General features: G+C 39.1%; 6 non-coding genes across 6 annotated transcripts; all 6 read left to right on the top strand.

Moving 5' to 3' along the window:
- The first annotated feature begins 7,792 nt into the window (after positions 1 to 7,792).
- Positions 7,793 to 7,865, top strand: Trnar-acg (transfer RNA arginine (anticodon ACG)). Its single transcript has one exon. It is a non-coding gene; the product is annotated as a tRNA-Arg (tRNA).
- Positions 7,866 to 9,089: 1,224 nt separating this feature from the next.
- Trnar-acg (transfer RNA arginine (anticodon ACG)) lies at positions 9,090 to 9,162 on the top strand. Its single transcript has one exon. It is a non-coding gene; the product is annotated as a tRNA-Arg (tRNA).
- Positions 9,163 to 10,235: 1,073 nt separating this feature from the next.
- Trnar-acg (transfer RNA arginine (anticodon ACG)) lies at positions 10,236 to 10,308 on the top strand. Its single transcript has one exon. It is a non-coding gene; the product is annotated as a tRNA-Arg (tRNA).
- Positions 10,309 to 11,933: 1,625 nt separating this feature from the next.
- Positions 11,934 to 12,006, top strand: Trnar-acg (transfer RNA arginine (anticodon ACG)). Its single transcript has one exon. It is a non-coding gene; the product is annotated as a tRNA-Arg (tRNA).
- A 678-nt stretch (positions 12,007 to 12,684) lies between these two features.
- On the top strand, positions 12,685 to 12,757 carry Trnar-acg (transfer RNA arginine (anticodon ACG)). The gene has a single exon. It is a non-coding gene; the product is annotated as a tRNA-Arg (tRNA).
- Positions 12,758 to 17,054: 4,297 nt separating this feature from the next.
- Trnar-acg (transfer RNA arginine (anticodon ACG)) lies at positions 17,055 to 17,127 on the top strand. The gene has a single exon. It is a non-coding gene; the product is annotated as a tRNA-Arg (tRNA).
- The last annotated feature ends 1,877 nt before the right edge of the window (positions 17,128 to 19,004 follow it).

Here is a 19,004-nt window from a genome sequence, read left to right as displayed (position 1 = left end):
TAGGCCAGCATTTTCGGGGAGAAGACCAGTAGATTACTTCGATCCCCAGTGTTTAACTAGTACTTACTTTATCGATCCCGAAAAGATGAAAGGTAAAGTCCACTTCAGCGGAATTCATATAAATTAAGAAAATATATACGCACTTACTTTAAATATTAAATGAAAAAACATGGGCTAAAAAAACTATATTCTATGAATAATATAATTCTTGGTTAGGGCGGCGAGCTGGCTGAATCGTTAGCGCGCCCGGTGAAATGCTCAGCGGTTAAGTTCTGAGTTCAAATTCCGCCGAGATCAACTTTGCCTTTCATCCTTTCGGGGTCGATTAAATAAGTACCAGTTACGCACTGGGGTCGACTTAATTCCTTTGTCTGTCTTTGTTTGTCCCCTCTATGTTTAGTCCCCTGTGGGCAATAAAAAAATAAAAGAAATAAAGAAAAATATAATTCTTGGTTGATATATATTTAATCGTGGAAATTTAACATAATTCTAAAAAATGCTCATTATATAAAGAAGAGAAGAGAAAAAGTAAAAACTCCCATTGAATTTCAATGATCAAGATATATGGAAAATTGTGTATGTTATACTTTTTCCCACCCAGGTGGTGGGTGGCAAAATCGGTAAAACAGCAGACAAAATAGTTTGCGCTTCTCTGAGTTTTAAAGAATACGGCAGTTGAAGACTCTGTCTTTTGCTCTTTGAAAGTTGATAAAACAAGTATCTGTCAAGTACTGCAGCTCATGTTTCGATTTAATCGGCTGTATCCTCACTCCAAACATTTCTGGTTCCGTGCCAGTCGTATAAATATCTGATATTTCTGCCTCTAGATTGGGATGAAGTTGATTTAACAATGGCTGGTGTTAATATTATGGCGGCTCGTCAAGACATTGTTTAAAGAAAACTGATACAACCATGTCTAACAAACATCTTAAAATGATTCAGGAATTTTACTGGCCAACTCCCGAAGATTTATGACTTATTCTAGAGATACGCCCTCCCGTTACAAAACACACGCACACACATGCACACACACACACACACACACACACACACACACACACACACACACACACACACACACACACACTCACTCACACACACATACACACATACTCTCACAAGAAACAGAAATACAGAGACAACTTTCAGAATCAATTATAGTTTGGAAGGAAATTTGGCAGACATGTTTGATGAATGCTGGACTGAATGACATAAGAATATTTAATTTCTTCCAAATACACTCTGGTTTCATTCTTATCGAGACAGTGTTTGCTTTTACCAGTAATACACCAAAGTAAACCCATTCCACTACGCCTTACCACATAAAGAATTATCATTTTTATAGCATAGCCATCGGAAGAAGAGTAACACCAATGACCTTTTCGAGCCTCAAATACCAAAGGTTGGAGGACAAAGAAAGAAACCACGAATCATTGACTGATGAAATCCCGAATTATTTGAAACATCCCATCAACACATAAAGTAGTACTCGGGCTGAAAACCTTGTTCAAGTTCTAAGAACAGAAAAGACTAGGATTAAGGTGCTAATTTGACAGCTGTTTGTTAAATCAATGAGTAAATTAGGCCTACCGCTCATATTACTGAAAGATTAGGTTTACTACCTCATGATACGCAAGCTCCAAATTCGGTCCACTTCCATTAATTAAGTCACTACTCTAGTATAGTGTACGAGCCAATATTAAGTCACTGCTCGACGTGACTCACTATCCAAGAGTACGTCACCATCTGACGGTTAGAGCTACCACTCAACATAAGTCTACCATAAATCAATATTAATTTGGTAAATATGGTAGGGCGCCAAATTAAATGCCTTGTTGCGAATACATTTGTTCATATATGCGCTAAATTTTTATATATCTGAAGTTGAAAAGAAAGTACTTGTTTTACACAGGAGTAATTAAGTCGAATATATCACCTTCCCACCACCGTAATTAACTCAGTATTTTGTCAGGCTCGACAAATCCAAACCCGAATAAAGATGGCTGTAGGTGAACCAGTTGGCATAGGCCTGTTAGAGAAGGAGGGCGCACACTTTAGTAAAGAATTGCCTTTTCTTTTAGACATTGCTGTACTCTCTTCTGTTTTACTCTGTTCTGTTACTTGTAAGTGCATTACTCTTTTACTCTTTCACTCTTTTACTTGTTTCAGTCATTTGACTGTGGCCATGCTGGAGCACCGCCTTTAGTCGAGCAAATCGACCCCAGGACTTATTCTTTGTAAGCCTAGTACTTATTCTATCAGTCTCATTTTGCCGAGCCGCTAAGTTACGGGGACGTAAACACACCAGCATCGGTTGTCAAGCGATGTTGGGAGGGGGGACAAACACAGACACACAAACATCTACACACATACATATATGCATATATACATATATACGAAAGGCTTCTTTCAGTTTCCGTCTACCAAATCCACTCACAAGGCTTTGGTCGGCCCGAGGCTATAATAGAAGACACTTGCCCAAGGTGCGACGCAGCGGGACTGAACCCGGAACTATGTGGTTGGTAAGCAAGCTACTTATCACACAGCCACTCCTGCGCCATGCATAAACAGTTGGTGCATATTTAGCATTGATTGCTGTGTGGGGACTGGCATGTCAAAGAATAGACACGATGTTTCATCTGCGCCTTGTAAAAAGTGACTAAAAGAGATTGAGGTGGAATTTGCACTTCGATCTCGCAAAGCGACTATCCCTCACCAGCAACGACTATCCAAACAGACCCATGAGTTGGAAGATTTCCTCCTGGGTGATACAAAGGTGTCATCTGCTACGAGTAGAGAATCATCAACAAATGGTGGAAGCATCGACACTGTTACAGTGAATGCTCCCTTGCTGCTGCTGCTGCTGCTACTACTACTACTACTACTACTACTACTACTACTACTACTACTACTACTACTACTACTACTACTACAATATTTGACGATTAATCAAATATGTGGCTTATATATCAAATCTGGCTTAGGCACGTATTTAGTTTTTTAAGAACTTGGGAACATAAACATCTCATAATCTCTATTGTGCTTTACTTTCCAGATTAGCAATTAAACTTTTTTACCCATCCTTGCTTCTCAAAGCTGCAACTAACTGGAATTTTCTTCACAGCCGCTTTTTGTTTTTTATCGTTATATTATTCATATTTTTAAAATTTATTTGTATATTTTTGCAGACATTAGCTGGCAAAGGCGTAGGAGTAGCTGTGTGGTAAGTAGCTTGCTTACGAACCACATGGTTCCGGGTTCAGTCCCACTGCGTGGCACCTTGAGCAAATGTCTTCTACTATAGCCTCGGTCCAACCAAAGCCTTGTGAGTGGATTTGGTAGATGGAAACTGAAAGAAGCCCGTCGTATATATGTATATATTTATATATTTATGTGTGTGTGTATATGTTTGTGTGTCTGTGTTTGTCATCCCAACATCGCTTGACAACCGATGCTGGTGTGTTTACGTCCCCGTAACTTAGCGGTTCGGCAAGAGAGACCGATAGAATAAGTACTAGGCTTACAAAGAATAAGTCCTGGGGTCGATTAGCTCGACTAAAAGGCGGTGCTCCAGCATGGCCACAGTCAAATGACTGAAACAAGTAAAAGAGTAAAAGAGTAAAATGTTGATAAGTCTAGGCTAGAGTGCAGATGTCATAGGGCAAGCACAAGTATAAAAACAAACGAGAATAATGGAAAGACGTTGCGACCGTTTCCCTATCAAGGTACAATTTAGCACACTTTAATATACATACATACATACATACATACTATGTGTGTGTGTCTGTGTGTGTGTATTTGTATGCGTGTATGTGTATACGCATGTATATATGTTTACGTATATATTATACGTGTATATATATATATATATATATATATACCTCTATACACATTTTGTATAAAATGGTCTGTCTTTCCCTTCGTATTATTGTCTTGAAAGATTTTTGTTTTCTTCTGTGCTTTTCTTTGAACACTCTTGTTCATGGGGTAGCCACCTTGCTTGAAAGGAGGACGAGTGGGCGACTATTAGTATTAAACGCCCAAAAGTAAACATACCATTGGCTGATACCAAATTAGCTGACATACTGTTGCTTAATCAACAACTTGAAACGAAAATGTTCGCAAAAAAATGCTGCCACATTGTTTGAGAAACTGCACAGCACTTGAACATCACAAACTGGCAAAAAAAGAGAGCAGAAATCGTTTTAGTGTAACCACCACCATCACCACTTACGTGATGCACACAGACCCGGGTTTCTTATAGCTAGCTGGTGATTATCACACACTGATAACGGGTTACTATCCAGAAACCCGGGTCTGTGTGTATCACGTAAGGCTAGAAATGGGAACGATGATTTCCCTTCGCAAATACTAATCAGACACAGACAGTGTGTCGTTAGCCAGCTGGAGGAGATGTCTTCTTGGGGCTATAAACAACAGTAGCATCGTTCCCTATGAGCCCGCCATATTTAGGTGGCAAATATACTTGATGTTTCTGTGCTGCTACTGTTTACTGGAAAAAGCATGTAATATTTTGCGTTTGGAATGAGTTTTCAACGCTAGCTGGTGGTTATCACACACTGATGATGAGTTACTACCCAGAAACCCGGGTCTGTGTGTATCACGTAAGGCTAGAGATAGGAACGATGATTTAAGCCTAAAAAATAAGGTGGTGCCGAGAAAAGAAATGTCGTCTGTTTTTGTGCTAGGCAGACAGTTTTTGCAGCCGTTTAAGTCCGTGTAATGTTATTAATCAATTGTGCCGTTCCTTCAAATCCATGATATGTAAGCTGTAGTAATATATATAATAGTTTCAAATTCTTGCAGTAGGCCAGCAATTTCAGGCAAAGGTGGGAAGCTGATTACATCGACTCCAGCGCTCAACTGGTATTCATTTTATTAACCCCGAAAGGATTAAGTGAAATTTAATTCAGAAATGTGTGAGTGTGTGCGTGCGCGTGTCCGTATGCACACATTAATCTACATGTTTCGAATGTATATGCGTTTTTGTGAGGGATTTGGGGGAAATTTCTACTTCAGTGGTAAGGCAAAGCTAACGTCGTCTGGATTTGAACTCGTAACGTTAAGACCCGAAAAGCGACTGTACTAATAATAATGATTTCTGATTAACGTACAAGGCCAGCACTTTTGAGAAGACATGATTAGACGTGTCAACGACTCAGTATTTCACTGGTACTATATTTTATCGATCGCAGAGGGATGAAAACAAAAGTTGACTTTCATGAGATTTGAACGCAGAATGTAAAGAACTAAAAGGAACACTTCAAAGATTTTATTCGTACGTTCTAACGACTCTGCTAAAAGAAGTTTTGTTGGTATGCAGTAAGAAAAGGTTTAGATGAATCTAGAAAGTTAAGTTGTTCAGTGTAGTGTTAGCGTATTAACTCTGTACATACTAATAGAAGGCTATTGCCTTACATGTTCGTATTTTTAAGACGGTAGCTAGTCTAACGCCCCTGCGTACACACACGGATGTACGCACACGTGTACGCACGCTTGCGTATTAACACAAACATAAACACAGACACACATATACATGTATATGCATACACGTACACCGTCACTCATACACTCGCACAGACACGTACATGCACGCATGCATACCTACGAACGAAGCACACGCATGCGCATAAACCACACACATACATAAGCACATAAGTATCTACGCACGCACGTACGCACGCACGCACGCTCGCACACACACACACACACACATACACACACACACACACATACACACACTCTATGCTTAATTATACTGGAGAGCATTGCAGGTAGGGCAAACAAAACAGAGCCATTGTAATTTGTGTATGAAGTAGGCGTGTGGTAATAGCTTTTTTGCAAAAAGAGACAACGAAAGAAAAGAAGAATGAATTAGAGAGGTAAGGGAGAGAGAGAGAGAATGAGGGAAGGAATGAGTTTATCTGTGTGTGAGGGGGCCAGGAAACAAAGGAAAGAAGGCGAGAGTAAAGTATGAGAGGGGAAATCTCTTGTCACAAAATCGCAAATTTAGTTTAAACGTACGTTGAAAAAAAGGCGCGAGTTATACATACAAGCGTAGACCTAAAAGCGTATATAGCATAAAACAATGATGATAATTTATACGTATATAAAATACATGCATTCTGGTTTGTGTGTATGTGTGTGTGTCTGTACGTGTGCGCGTGCGCGTGCGCGTGCGTGTGTGTCTCTGTGTGTATCATGTCTGTGTGTGTGTGTGTGTGAGACAGGATGTTTGTCACTTAAGAAATTAGTAGGTAAACAACACCTTTAGTCAGTGCGATGGCTTGTGGCGCAATGGATAACGCGTCTGACTACGGATCAGAAGATTCCAGGTTCGAATCCTGGCAAGCTCGTATTACTTTTATTTCGCTAACATTGGAACTGGGAATAATGACTATTTTAGATGATGTATTTCTGAAATTTATGCATCTGTTTATGATTGTGTATGAGTGTTTCAGCGTGTGTGCATATCTGTGTTGTCGACAGTAAATACATAAGTTATAATCTGTAAGTAGTAACTGCTAATAGCGCAATGGATTGTACGTTTGCCTACGAGACAGGAGTATCTGAGTTCGAATCCTGGCAAACTCACATTCACTTTATTTCTGAAACATTTGGGTAAGTAGTACTAATGATTGTTTTAGATGATGCATTTTAGAAATGACAGCATATATTCATGATTGTACGTATATTCGTGTGAGCCTGTCTCTGACAGGTAATGTAAATAAAAGAATTCCTTCATAAAGAATCAACTATTGACTATGCCAGACCCTGTGGGGCAATGAATAACGCGTCTAATTGTAGATCAGATTCCAGGCTCGAACTCTAGCAAAATCGGGCGCATTTTATTTCAGGAACATCGGGGAAAGTGGTGCTAATAATATTTTTGTTTGGGTATTTTAGAAAATTATATAATCACCAATAGGCGGAGGAATGACTGTGTGGTAAGTAGCTTGCTTACCAACCACATGGATCCGGGTTCAGTCTCATTGAATGACACCTTGGGCAAGTGTCTTCTGTTATAGCCTCGGGCCGACCAAAGCCTTGTGAGTGGATTTGGTAGATGGAAACTGAAAGAAGCCCGTCGTATATATATGTAAATAATATTTATTCTCAAACGCAGGATAATGCTAATAATATAGTATGAACAGGATAAATTACCCATATTCTGCAAACTATGGGTAGTGCATGCTTATATTATTAGCATTATCCTGCGTTTGAGAATAAAAATTACTTCCTTAACTTTCTAGACATCTCAACACTTCGAAAGCAAATTTGTTTACTTTCATATATTTATGTGTTTGTGTATGTGTGTGTGTGTGTGTGTGTGTGTGTGTGTGTGTGTGTGTGTGTGTGTGTATTTGTGTGTGTGTGTATTTGTGTGTGTGTGCATCTGTCTTTGTCCCTCACCCCATCGCTTGACAACCGATGTTGGTGTGCTTACGTTTCCGTAACTTAGCGATTCGGGAAAAGATATCAATAGACTAAGTACTGGGCTTACAAAGAATAAGTCCTGGGGTCGATTTGTTCCACTAGTTGCGGTGTTCCAGCTGGCATAATCGGGTGAATTTTATTTCAGAAACATGGGGGAAAGTGGTGCTAATAATAATTTTATTGGTGACTTTCTGAAATTCATATAATCGTGTGAATGTGTGTGTGTGCGCGGCCCGTCTCTGTGTGTACCCGCAAGTATATCTGTAAGTTTGTCCACACCAGGCATTAATCAGTAAAGGAATTAGGAGATAAGTATAGACGCATATCACCATGAGGGCTTGTGGCGCAATGGATAACGCGTCTGACTACGGATCAGAAGAGTCCAGGTTCGAATCCTGGCAAGCTCGTAATCGTTTTATATCTTATGAAGTTGGGGTAGTAGATTCTTTATTCGACGTATATCAGATGATAAGGTGTATATCAGCGCGTGTACATATCTGTGTTGTCAGTAAATGAGAGTTAGCAGAAAGATAAGTGCGATAGCACAATGGTATACACGTTTCCCTACGGGTCAGATGATTCCGGGTTCGAATCCTGACAAGTTCACATTCATTTTAATTTTGAAACATTTGGGTACATTGTGCAAACAATTATTTTAGACGATGCATTTCAGAAACGAAAGCATGTATTCATGATTGTACGTGTGCACGTATATACGAGCATGCTTTTACGCGCATATTTGTCTGTCTCTGGCAATCAATGAAAATAAAAGAATTCCTTAATAAACATCAACTACTGACTACGCGGGACCCTGGGGCGCAATGCATAACGCGTCTAATTAGGCATCAGAAGTTTCCAAGGGCGAACTCTAGCAAAATCGGATGCATTTTACTTCAGCAACACCGGAGAAAGTGGTGCTAATAATATTTTTGTTGGTTTATTTTAAAAATTATATGATCATCAGTGTGTGTCTGCATGTATGTGTGTGTGAGCACCTGAATGTGTGGGTGATCGTGCGCATGCGCGTACGTCGGGGTGTCAGTACCTTTGTATGTCAACAACAAAAGTTAGTCTGTAAAGAAGTGAGAATATACGGAGTACTGAGGGCGCAATTGATAACGCGCCTGACTGTGGATTAGAGAATTCTACGTTCGAATCTTGGCAAGCTCGTATTTACTTATTTTATTACGGAAATATTTGGGGAAAGTAGTGCTAATACATATTTTAGATGATACATTTCAGAAATTACAACATATTTTCGTGCATACGTTTAATCTTTGACAGTCACAGCTACTGACTACGCGAGGTACTGTGGGGCAATGGATAACGTTCCTGATTACGAATCAGAAGATTGCAGGTTCGAATCCCGGCAAAGTCAAGAGCGTTCTATTCCAGAAACGACTGGGAAGGCGCGGCTAATAATTGTTTTGTTGATGTATTTCGGAAATTTATAAAATCATGTGTGTGTGAGTGCGTGGGTACGAGGGCACCCGCGCGATTGTGTTTGTGTCTTTGTATATCACAAACAGGAGTTAATAAGTAAAGAAATTAGAACATATGTAGCCAAATGGCGTTTATCTAATTTGTCACTTAAGAAATTAGTAGGTAAACAACACCGTTAGTCTACGTGAGGGCTTGTGGCGCAATGGATAACGCGTCTGACTACGGATCAGAAGATTCCAGGTTCGAATCCTGGCAAGCTCATATTCATTTTATTTCGGTAACATTTGGGGGGAATTCGTGCTAATGAACTTTTTTTTATATACATTTTAAAAATTAAAGCATATATTCATGATTATATATATGCACATTAATTGTGTGTGTGTGTGTGTTTGTGTGTGTGTGTCAGCGCACGCGCGTATCTGTGTCTTTGACAGTGAACAGAAGTTAGTAAAGAGATCAGTGCGCAAGCAGTAACGGTTAAGAGCGTGGGGGCCTGTGACGCAATGGATTACCCGTCTGATTGCAGGTCAAAACATTGCAAGTTCGAATGTTGGCAACCACGTATCCATTTTATTTCGGAAATTAGTGCTAAAGAATAATATAGACGATGCCTTTTAGAAATTTAAACATAAATTCATGGAGTGGTTCTTACCATAGGACTTTTGGCGCAATGGATGACTACGGATCAGAAAATTCCAGTTTCGAATCATGGCGAGCTCGTAACAGTTTTATCTCGAAAACATGGGAAGTTGGGGTAGTGAATATTTTTATGACGTGTATCTGAAATTTATACATCTGGTGATTATACGTCTGCACGTATATGTTTGTGAGTGTGTATCAAGCACTTGTGCATATCTGTGTTGTTGACAGAAAATAGAAGTTAGCAGAAAGATTAATGCGTAAGTCAATGAAAGTTAGTAAAGCAATTACTCACTGTTCCATTCTTTCATGTGTTGATTGTCCCCGCATGCGTGTATTGTCCCATCTATGTTTAGTCCCTTGTGGGTAATAAATTAATCAATGACTGTATAAACATCAGCTACTAACTATACGAGACCGTGTGGGGAAATGGATTGTGGATCAGAAGATTCCAGGTCCGAACGCTGGCAAAGTCGGGTGAATTTCCTTTCAGAAATATGGGGTAAAGTGGTGCTAATAATAATTTTGTTGGTGAATTTCTAAAGGTCATATAATCACGTGTGTATATGTGTGTGTACGCGTGCGTGCATAGGTCCGTCTCTGTACGTGCCCGCAAGTATATCTGTAAGTTTGTCCACACCAGGCGTTAGTCAGTAAAGGAATTAGGAAATAAGTATAGACGTACAGCCGCAAGAGGGCTTGTGGCGCAATGGATAACGCGTCTGACTACGGATCAGAAGATTCCAGGTTCGAATCCTGGCAAGCTCGTAATCGTTTTATATCTCGAGAAGTTGGGGTAGTGAATGTTTTATTGATGTGTATCTGAAATTTATGCATCTGAAGATTATACGTCTGCACGTATATGTTTGTGAGTGTGTATCAGCACTTGTGCATATCTGTGTTGTTGACAGTCAATAAAAGTTAGTAGAAAGATGAGTGTGTAAGTAGTAGGCGACGAGCTGGCATAAGCGTTAGGAATCCAGGAGATATCCTTAGTGGTATTTTGTATGCCGTTACGTTCTGAGTTCAAATTCCGTCGATGTCGGCTTTGCCTTTCATCCTTTTGGGGTTGATAAATCAAGTACCAGTTACGCACTGGGTTCGATGTTATCGACTTAACCCCTTTGTCTGTCCTTGTTTGTCCCCTCTATGTTTAGCCTCTTGTGGGCAATAAAGAAATAAGAAAGATGAGAGTGTAAGTAATAGTAAGTACAGCAATGCATTACAGGTTTACGTACAGGTCACAAGATTCCGGGTTCGAATCCTGACATGTTCATATTCATTCTATTTTAAAAACATTTGAGTACGTAGTACTAATGATTATTTTAGACGATGCATTTCAGAAATGATAGCCTGTATTCAAGATTATACATATGTACATATATTCGTGCGAACCTTCACGCGCATGTTTGCCTTTCTCTGGCAGGCAATGAAAGTAAAAGAATTCCTTCATAATCATCAACTACTGACTATGCGGAACCCTGTGGAGTAATGGATAACGCGTCTAATTACGGATCGGAAGATTCCAAGGGCGAACTCTGGCAAAATCGGACGCATTTTACTTCAGGAACAGCGGGGAAAGTGGTGCTAATAATATTTTTGTTGGTTTATTTTAAAAATTTCATGATCATTAGTGTGTGTCTGCGAGTCTGTGTGCGCGAGCGCGTGTGTGCGCGCACGCCTGGGTGTCTGTATCTTTGTATGTCAACGACAATCGGTAAAGAAGTGAAAATATACGGAGTAAAAATATTCGTATTGAGGGTTTGTGGTGCTATGTATAACGCGTCTAACTATGGATCAGAAGATTCCAGGTTCGCATCCTGGTAAGTTCATAATCTTTTACGAGTCAGAAGATTCCATGTTCGAATCCCGGAATAAAATGAAAAGAAGATTGCCAACATTCGAACATGCAATCTTCTGACCCGCAATTAGATGCGTAATCCATTGCATCGCAAGTTGTCACACTCTTAACTGTTAATGCTTGCCCACTGATCTCTTTACAAACTTCTATTCACTGTCAAAAACACAGATATCCGTAATAAAATAAATACGAACTTGGCAGGATTCCACGCAACCCATTGTGCCTCAAGCCCTCAGTACGAAGGCCACCTCTCCGTTTATTCTAACTTCTTTACAGACTAAGTTTGTTGCTGACATGCAATGATACAGACACACAGGCGTTCGAATACTGGTGAAGTCAAGTGCGTTTTGTTCCAGAAACGTCTGGGAAAGTGGTGCTAATAATTGTTTTGTTGATGTATTTCAGAAATTTATAAAGTCATGTGTGCGTGTGCGCGGGCGCGAGAGCGAGCGTGTTTGTGTCTTTGTATATCGACAACAAGAGTTAATCAGTAAAGAAATTAGAAGATATATATGCATCCTTAAATTACCGAGGGCTTGTGGCGCAATGGATAACGCGTCTGACTACGGATCAGAAGATTCCAGGTTCGAATCCTGGTAAGCTCGTGTTCAATTTATTTCAGAAACATTTTGTTGGGAAATTCGTGCTGATAGATAGTTTAGAAATTAAAATATCTATTCATGATTATACCTATACCCTTTAATTTTGTGTGTGTGCGCCAGCGTGCGCGCATATCTGTTTTTAACAGTGAATACAGGTTAGTAAAGAGATCAGTGCGCAAGCATTAGCAGTTAAGAGCGTGAGGACTTGTGACGCAATGGATTACGCGTCTGATTGCATGTTCGAATGTTGGCAATCTCGTTTTCATTTTATTTCGGAAAGTACTGCTAATGCCTTTTAGAAATAAAAACATAAGTTCATGATTATATACATACATGTATATTCGTGTGTGTTTATGTGCGCGCCCATATATTTGCCAGTCAATGCAAACTAGTAAAGCAATTACTGTAAAAATATCAGCTACTGAGTATGCGAGGTCGTGCGGGGCAATGGATTATGGGTCAGAAGATTCCAGATTCGAACCCTGGCAAAATGGGTGCATTTTATTTCAGAATCATGAGAAAGTAGTGCTAATAAAATTTTTTATTGGTGTGTTTCAGAAGTTTATACAATCATGTGTGCGCGCGCGAGTTTGTGTGTTCCCGCAGGAGTGACTGTATCTTTGTCCACAACAGGAGTTAGTAAAGAGATTACAAGTTAAGTAGGACCAGCTATCAACTGTAGGGCTTGTGGCGCAATGGATAACGCGTCTGACTACGGATCAGAAGATTCCAGGTTCGAATCCTGGCAAGCTCGTAATTGTTTTATCTCGGAAGTTGGGCTAGTGAATATTTTAGATTATGTATATCTGAAATTTATACATCTAATGATTATACGTATGCACGTATATGTTTGTGAGTGTGTATTAGCGCGTGTGCACATCTGTGTTGGTTGACAAGTAACTGCTGATATCGCAAAGCATTACACGTTTTCGTACGGGTCATAAGATTCTGGGTTCGAATCATGACAAACTCACGTTCATTTTGTTTTCTTGTAACATTTGGGTACGTTGAACTAATGATTATTTCAGACGATGCATTTCAGAAATGAAAGCATGTATTCATGATTATACGTATGCACGCATATTCGTGCAAGCCTGCACGCGCGTGTGCCTGTCTTTGACAGTCAATGAAAGCGAAAAAATTCCTTCATAATCATCAACTACTGACTACGCGGGATCCTGTGGCGCAATGAATAACGCGTCTAATTACCGGTCAGAAGATTCCAGGGTCGAACTCTAGCAAATTCGGACGCGTTTTACTTCAGGAACATCGGGGAAAGTGGTGCTAATAATATTTTTATTGGTGCATTTTAGAAAATTATATAATCGTTAGTGCGTGTGCGTGTGCATATTCGTGCATACGTATAATCTTTAACAGTCACAGTCACGGACTACCTGAGGAAGGCGCCTGGTTACGAGACAGAAGATTTCAGGTTCGAACTTTGGCTAAATCAGGTGCGTTTTCTTTGATAAACATCTTGGAAAGTGGTGCAAATATTTGTTTTGTTCATGTATTTCAGAAATTTAAATCATCATGTGTGTGTGCGCGCCCATGCGAGCGTGCTTGGGTCTTTGTACGTTAACAACAGGAGATAGTAATGAAATTAGAACATATGTAGCCAACGTTATCCAGCGCTGGCTTGTGGCGCAATGGATAACGCGTCTGACTACGGATCAGAAGATTCCAGGTTCAAATCCTGGCAAGCTCGTATTCATTTTATTTCGGTAACATTTGGAGATAAGGTCGTGCTAATGAACATTTTACACTATACATTTTAAAAATTAAAGCATATATTCATAATTATATGTGTCACGTTAATTACGTGTGTGTCAGCGTGCGCGCATATCTGTGTCTTTGACAGTGAATAGAGGTTAGTAAAGAGATCAGCGCGCAAGCAGTAACGGTTAAGAGCGTGAGGGCTTGTAATTCAATGAATTACGCGTTTGATTACGGATCAGAAGATTGCATGTTCGAATGTTGGCAATCTCGTTTTCATTTTATTTCTGTAAATAGTGCTAATGAATATTTTAGACGAAGCATTTTAGAAATTAAAGCATACATTCGTGATTAGGCGCACATGGTCGAGTCGTAAATGCCCCCCCCCCCCGCCATCCTTAAAAAATGTTGTTGTTTCACGGAATCCCATGTTTTCGGCTATGGAGATTCCAACTCTGAGAAAGAACAAAAAAAAAAAATTTCAAAAAATCGCAACTTTAAAAAATTTAAACCACCCCTCCATCCCCCAATTTCTTCATTTCTTCATTTTATTCGGAAATTTTTTTTTGCTAAATACTTAGAAAAATACGGAGATTATGATCCTGAGAAAAATTGTAAAATTTCAATTTTTCAAAATAGAAAAAAAAATTTACTGAATTTCTATACATTTCTCAAACACATTGCCGAAGTTTATCCCCACTAAATTCAACCGGTGCTCATGGGGGAGGAAAAAAACAAAAGCAAACAAACAAAAAAAAACGAACACTTTAATTTCACTTTGTCATATTACGGTAGGAAATTACTCTGAAAGAAATCTTTGCAGAAGAGTGAGTAGATTGATTACATATTTCTTTTATTATGTTATCGCAGGTTTGTGAGATTTGGCTTTTATTTCTAGCATATGGATAGCCTGCTTGGAGGCCAAGGCCGTAGAATCGGGAGGGGAGGGTCTGGGGGTAATTTTGTTTTTTGTTTTGAGAAATTGGAATTTTAAAAGCAATTTGTTTTCAGAATCATAATGTCCGCATTTTCTACGTATTTCGCGAAAAGAAAGAAGAAAAAAAAAAAAAAATCCAGAAAAAGTGAAAAAAAATGAAGAAATAGGGAGTGTGGGGAGTGAAATTTTGAAGTTGCGATTTTTGAAATTTTTTTTCCAGAATCGGGATCTCCATGGCGGAAAACGTGGGATTCCGTAAAAAAGATTTTTTCTAAAACGGGAAGGAGTTCGTTTACATCTCCGCGATGTGCATATATATATGCATGTATATTCGTGCGTGTTTATGCGCGCGCCCATGTATTTGCCAGTCAAAGGAAAATTGGTAAAATCAATTACTGTAATAAGCATTGATTATTGACTATGCGATGTCGTGTGAAGCAACGAATTATGGGTCAAAAGATTCCAGGTTCGAATCCTGGAGAAATCACGTGCATTTTATTTCAGAAACATCGGGGTAAGTGGTGCTAAGTTTTTTCTTTATGTATTTCAGCAATTTATATAATCATGTGTGCGTGTGTGCATGTGTGTGTGTGTGTGTGTGCGTGTGTGTGCATGTGTGCGTCAGTGTATGTGTGTGTGCTTGTGTGCATGTGTGTGTCAGTGTATGTGTGTGTGTATGTGTGCTTGTGTGCACTTGTAAAGGTGTACGTAAAGGTGTCTGTACCTTTGCCTCTGCGCAACAGGATTTAGTAAAGAAATTAGTAGATAAGTAGGTAGATTACCTCACCTCAAGGCTTGTGGTGCAATGGCTAATGCAACTGTCTACGAATTAGGATAATCGAAGTTCGAATTCCTAGCAAGCTCGTATTCATATCGTTTTATTTCGGAAACATTTGGGAAGTATGAGTGGTGGGTGTAATGAATACTTTTGATGTGGGTTTCCTGAAATTTATAAGCGCTTGCTTCTCAACCACATAGTTTCAAGTTCAGTCCCACTGCAAACCAAAGCCTTGCGAGTGGATTTAGTAGACAGAAACTGAAAGAAGCCCGTCGTCTCTCTCACTAGGTGACATCCAATATGCTAGAAAGATGTCATCAACGACCCAACCACAAAGAAAAATAATATTCTCCAGGATATTTCTGAAATGCACCAATAAAGAATTATCAGCGCCACTTCCCCGGGTGTGTCTGAAACAAAATGCATCCGAATTTACCCGGTTTCAAACCGAAAACCTTCTGACCCGCAAGCAAACGCATTATATATATATATATATATATATATATATATATATATATATATATGTATATGTATATATATATATATAGATACACATATATATATATATATGTATATATATATATATATATATATATATATATATATATATATATATATATATATATATACATATATATATATATATATATATATATATATATATATATACATATATATATATATATATATATATATATATATATACATATATATACATATATATATATATATATATATATATATACATATATATATATATACATATACATATATATATATATATATATATATATATATATATATATATATATATATAAATATAACGGCGAGCTGGCAGGATCGTTAGCGCATCGGGCGAAATGCTTAGCGGTATTTCGTTTACCGTTACGTTCTGAGTTCAAATTCCGCCGAGGTTGGCTTTGCCTTTCATCCTTCCGGGGTCGATAAATTAAGTACCAGTTAGGAACTGGGGTCGATGTAATTGACTTAAACCCTTTGTCTGTCTTAAACCCTTTGTCTATATATATATATATATATATATATATATATATATATATATATGTATTTGTATGGCTGTGTTTGTCCCCCCCCCACCACCGTTGCTTCACAACCGATGTTGGGTGTAACTTAGCGGTTCGCCTTAGTCAACGATAGAATAAGTACTAGGCTTACAAAGAATAACTCCTGTGGTCCATTTGTTCGACTAAATGCGGTGCTCTAATGACTGAAACAAGTAAAAGAATAAAAGCATAAATGTTCATGATTTATACGTATGTACATGCATACGTATGTACATGTGGGTTTCTGTCTTTGACAGTCAATGAAAGTTAGTTAAGAAATTACTGCACAAACATCTGCTACGGACTACGCGAGGCCCTGTGGTGCGATGGATAATGCATTTGCTTACGGGTCAGAAGGTCTTCGGTTTGAAACCGGGTAAATTGTTTCAGACACATCCGGGGAAGTGGCGCTGATAATTCTTTATTGGTGCATTCCAGAAATTCAAATAATCATGTGTGCGTTTGTGCGCACGCAGCCATTTGTATGTCTTAGTATGTCAACAGCAACAGCTAGTCAGTAAAGAAATTAGAACATATGTAACGACGTTTATCTCATCGAGGGCTTGTGGCGCAATGGATAACGCGTCTGACTACGGATCAGAAGATTCCAGGTTCGAATCCTGGCAAGCTCGTATATATTTTATTTTGGGGAATGTAGTGTTAGCATATATTTTATATCATTCGTTTTAAAAATTACAGCATATCAATAATACTAATACGCTGACTTTTTGTTTTTGTATGCATCTGTTTTGTGAGTCACACTTCTTTGAAGTAGCAAAGCGAGAGAGAGGAGGAGAGAGAAGAAGTAAGAGAGAAAGCGAGAGAGAGAGAGTGAGTGTGAGAGAGAGAGTGAGTGCGAGAGAAAGAGAGAGAGAGAGTGGAAGAGACATCAGTGGTGACGGCGTTCGTTTTTTGCTTTTAAATGTTTCAGAGAGGAAGTAAGAGACAAAGAAAGAGAGTGAGAGAGAGAGTGAGAGAGAATGAGAGAGATAGTGAGTGGTGACGGCGTTCGTTTTGTGTCTTTAGATGTTTCCGGGAAGACGTAAGAGAGAAAGAAAGAGAGTGGCTAAGGTCTTCCAATGAATGTTATAGTTGACACCTTTTCCTTTTAACTTACTGATTGTCAGCATCACCACTATATATATATATATATATATATATATATATATATGAGGAATCTGCACAAAGTAGATGTAGGAGTTTTTAAATCAAAGCTGGACCTCTTCCTATCGAGAGTCCCAGATGAACCTACCTCACGGCAGGAGGTGCAAATGAGAGTTGCTAAATCAAACTCCATTCTTCACCAAGTGCCACATATTGTAAGAGGCTCCCTGTAATAACAGTGTAGCAACACGGTGGTTCATCAGCATGGCCGCAGCTCTGAGCTGAAACTTTGAAAAGAAAAAAAAAAAAAAAAAATATATATATATATATATATATATTTATATATATATATATAAACATATATATATATATATATATATATATATATATATATATACATATTTATTTATTTATTTTTATTTATTTATGTGTTTCAGCCAAGTGGCTGCGGTCATGCTGGTGCACCACTGTGATTTTCACGTTCCTTGCATGGCTCTTCTCCCCCACCTGACATGGTCCAATCAAGAGTTTTGATGGCACATCTGGTGTATAAGAGAATTTGACACAGCTGCCCTAAACTGCGTCTCATTACGAGCCATTGGTTCGTCTGGTATCGTGGAGAGGAAAGCGTCAAGTTTTGTCTTGAAGACCTCCGCATCCATGTCTTGCATGTCTCTCAAATGTTTTGGCAGGGCATTGAAGAGCTGAGGTCCTCTGAAACCGAGGCTGCTGCAGTATCTCGTTCTTATGTGAGATGCAGTGGACGGTACCTTTGGCACCATGCAGTAGCGACCCGTGCGGGCATTCCTGTAGTACTTGATACCAAAGTTTGGCACCAGTCCTTCCAGTATTTTCCATATGTATATTATTACATACCTCTCCCGCCTGCACTCCAGGGAGTAGAGACCTAGTGCCTTCAGTCGCTCCCTGTAGTTCATCTGTTGGACTGTGGCGATCTTTTTTGTATAGTGCCGCTGAATTGCCTCGAGTTCTGCTGTCCGCTTAACACTGTGTGGTGACCACAACTGAGAGCAATAGTCTAGGCGGCTCAGAACAAATGTCTTCCATAGAATCAACATGACTTTTTGATCCCTTGTACGGAAAGTCCTCAGTATCCACCCCGCCAGTTGTCTGCACCTTGCTGTCAACTTGACAATGTGCATGTGAAATGATGCATCACTACACATGTTGATGCCCAGATCTCTCACTGTTTGTGGTTCTGGGATTGCAGTACCTCCAGGCCCTGTGTATGCCAGTTGTGAGGTACTTGTGGTCTTGTAGCGCAGTACTTGAAATTTGTTTGCATTGAACTGCATATTATTTTGCTCTGCCCACTCATATATTGCATTTAGGTCATTCTGCAGGCTTACAATATCATCAGGATTCTTTATTGCCTGAGATATCT

This window comes from Octopus bimaculoides, chromosome 2 (assembly GCF_046866305.1).
Source record: "Octopus bimaculoides isolate indiv1 chromosome 2, ASM4686630v1, whole genome shotgun sequence".
Classification (NCBI taxonomy): domain Eukaryota; kingdom Metazoa; phylum Mollusca; class Cephalopoda; order Octopoda; family Octopodidae; genus Octopus; species Octopus bimaculoides.
The sequence above is the reverse complement of the archived record's forward strand: the minus strand, read 5'-3'. Positions and strand labels throughout refer to the sequence as shown.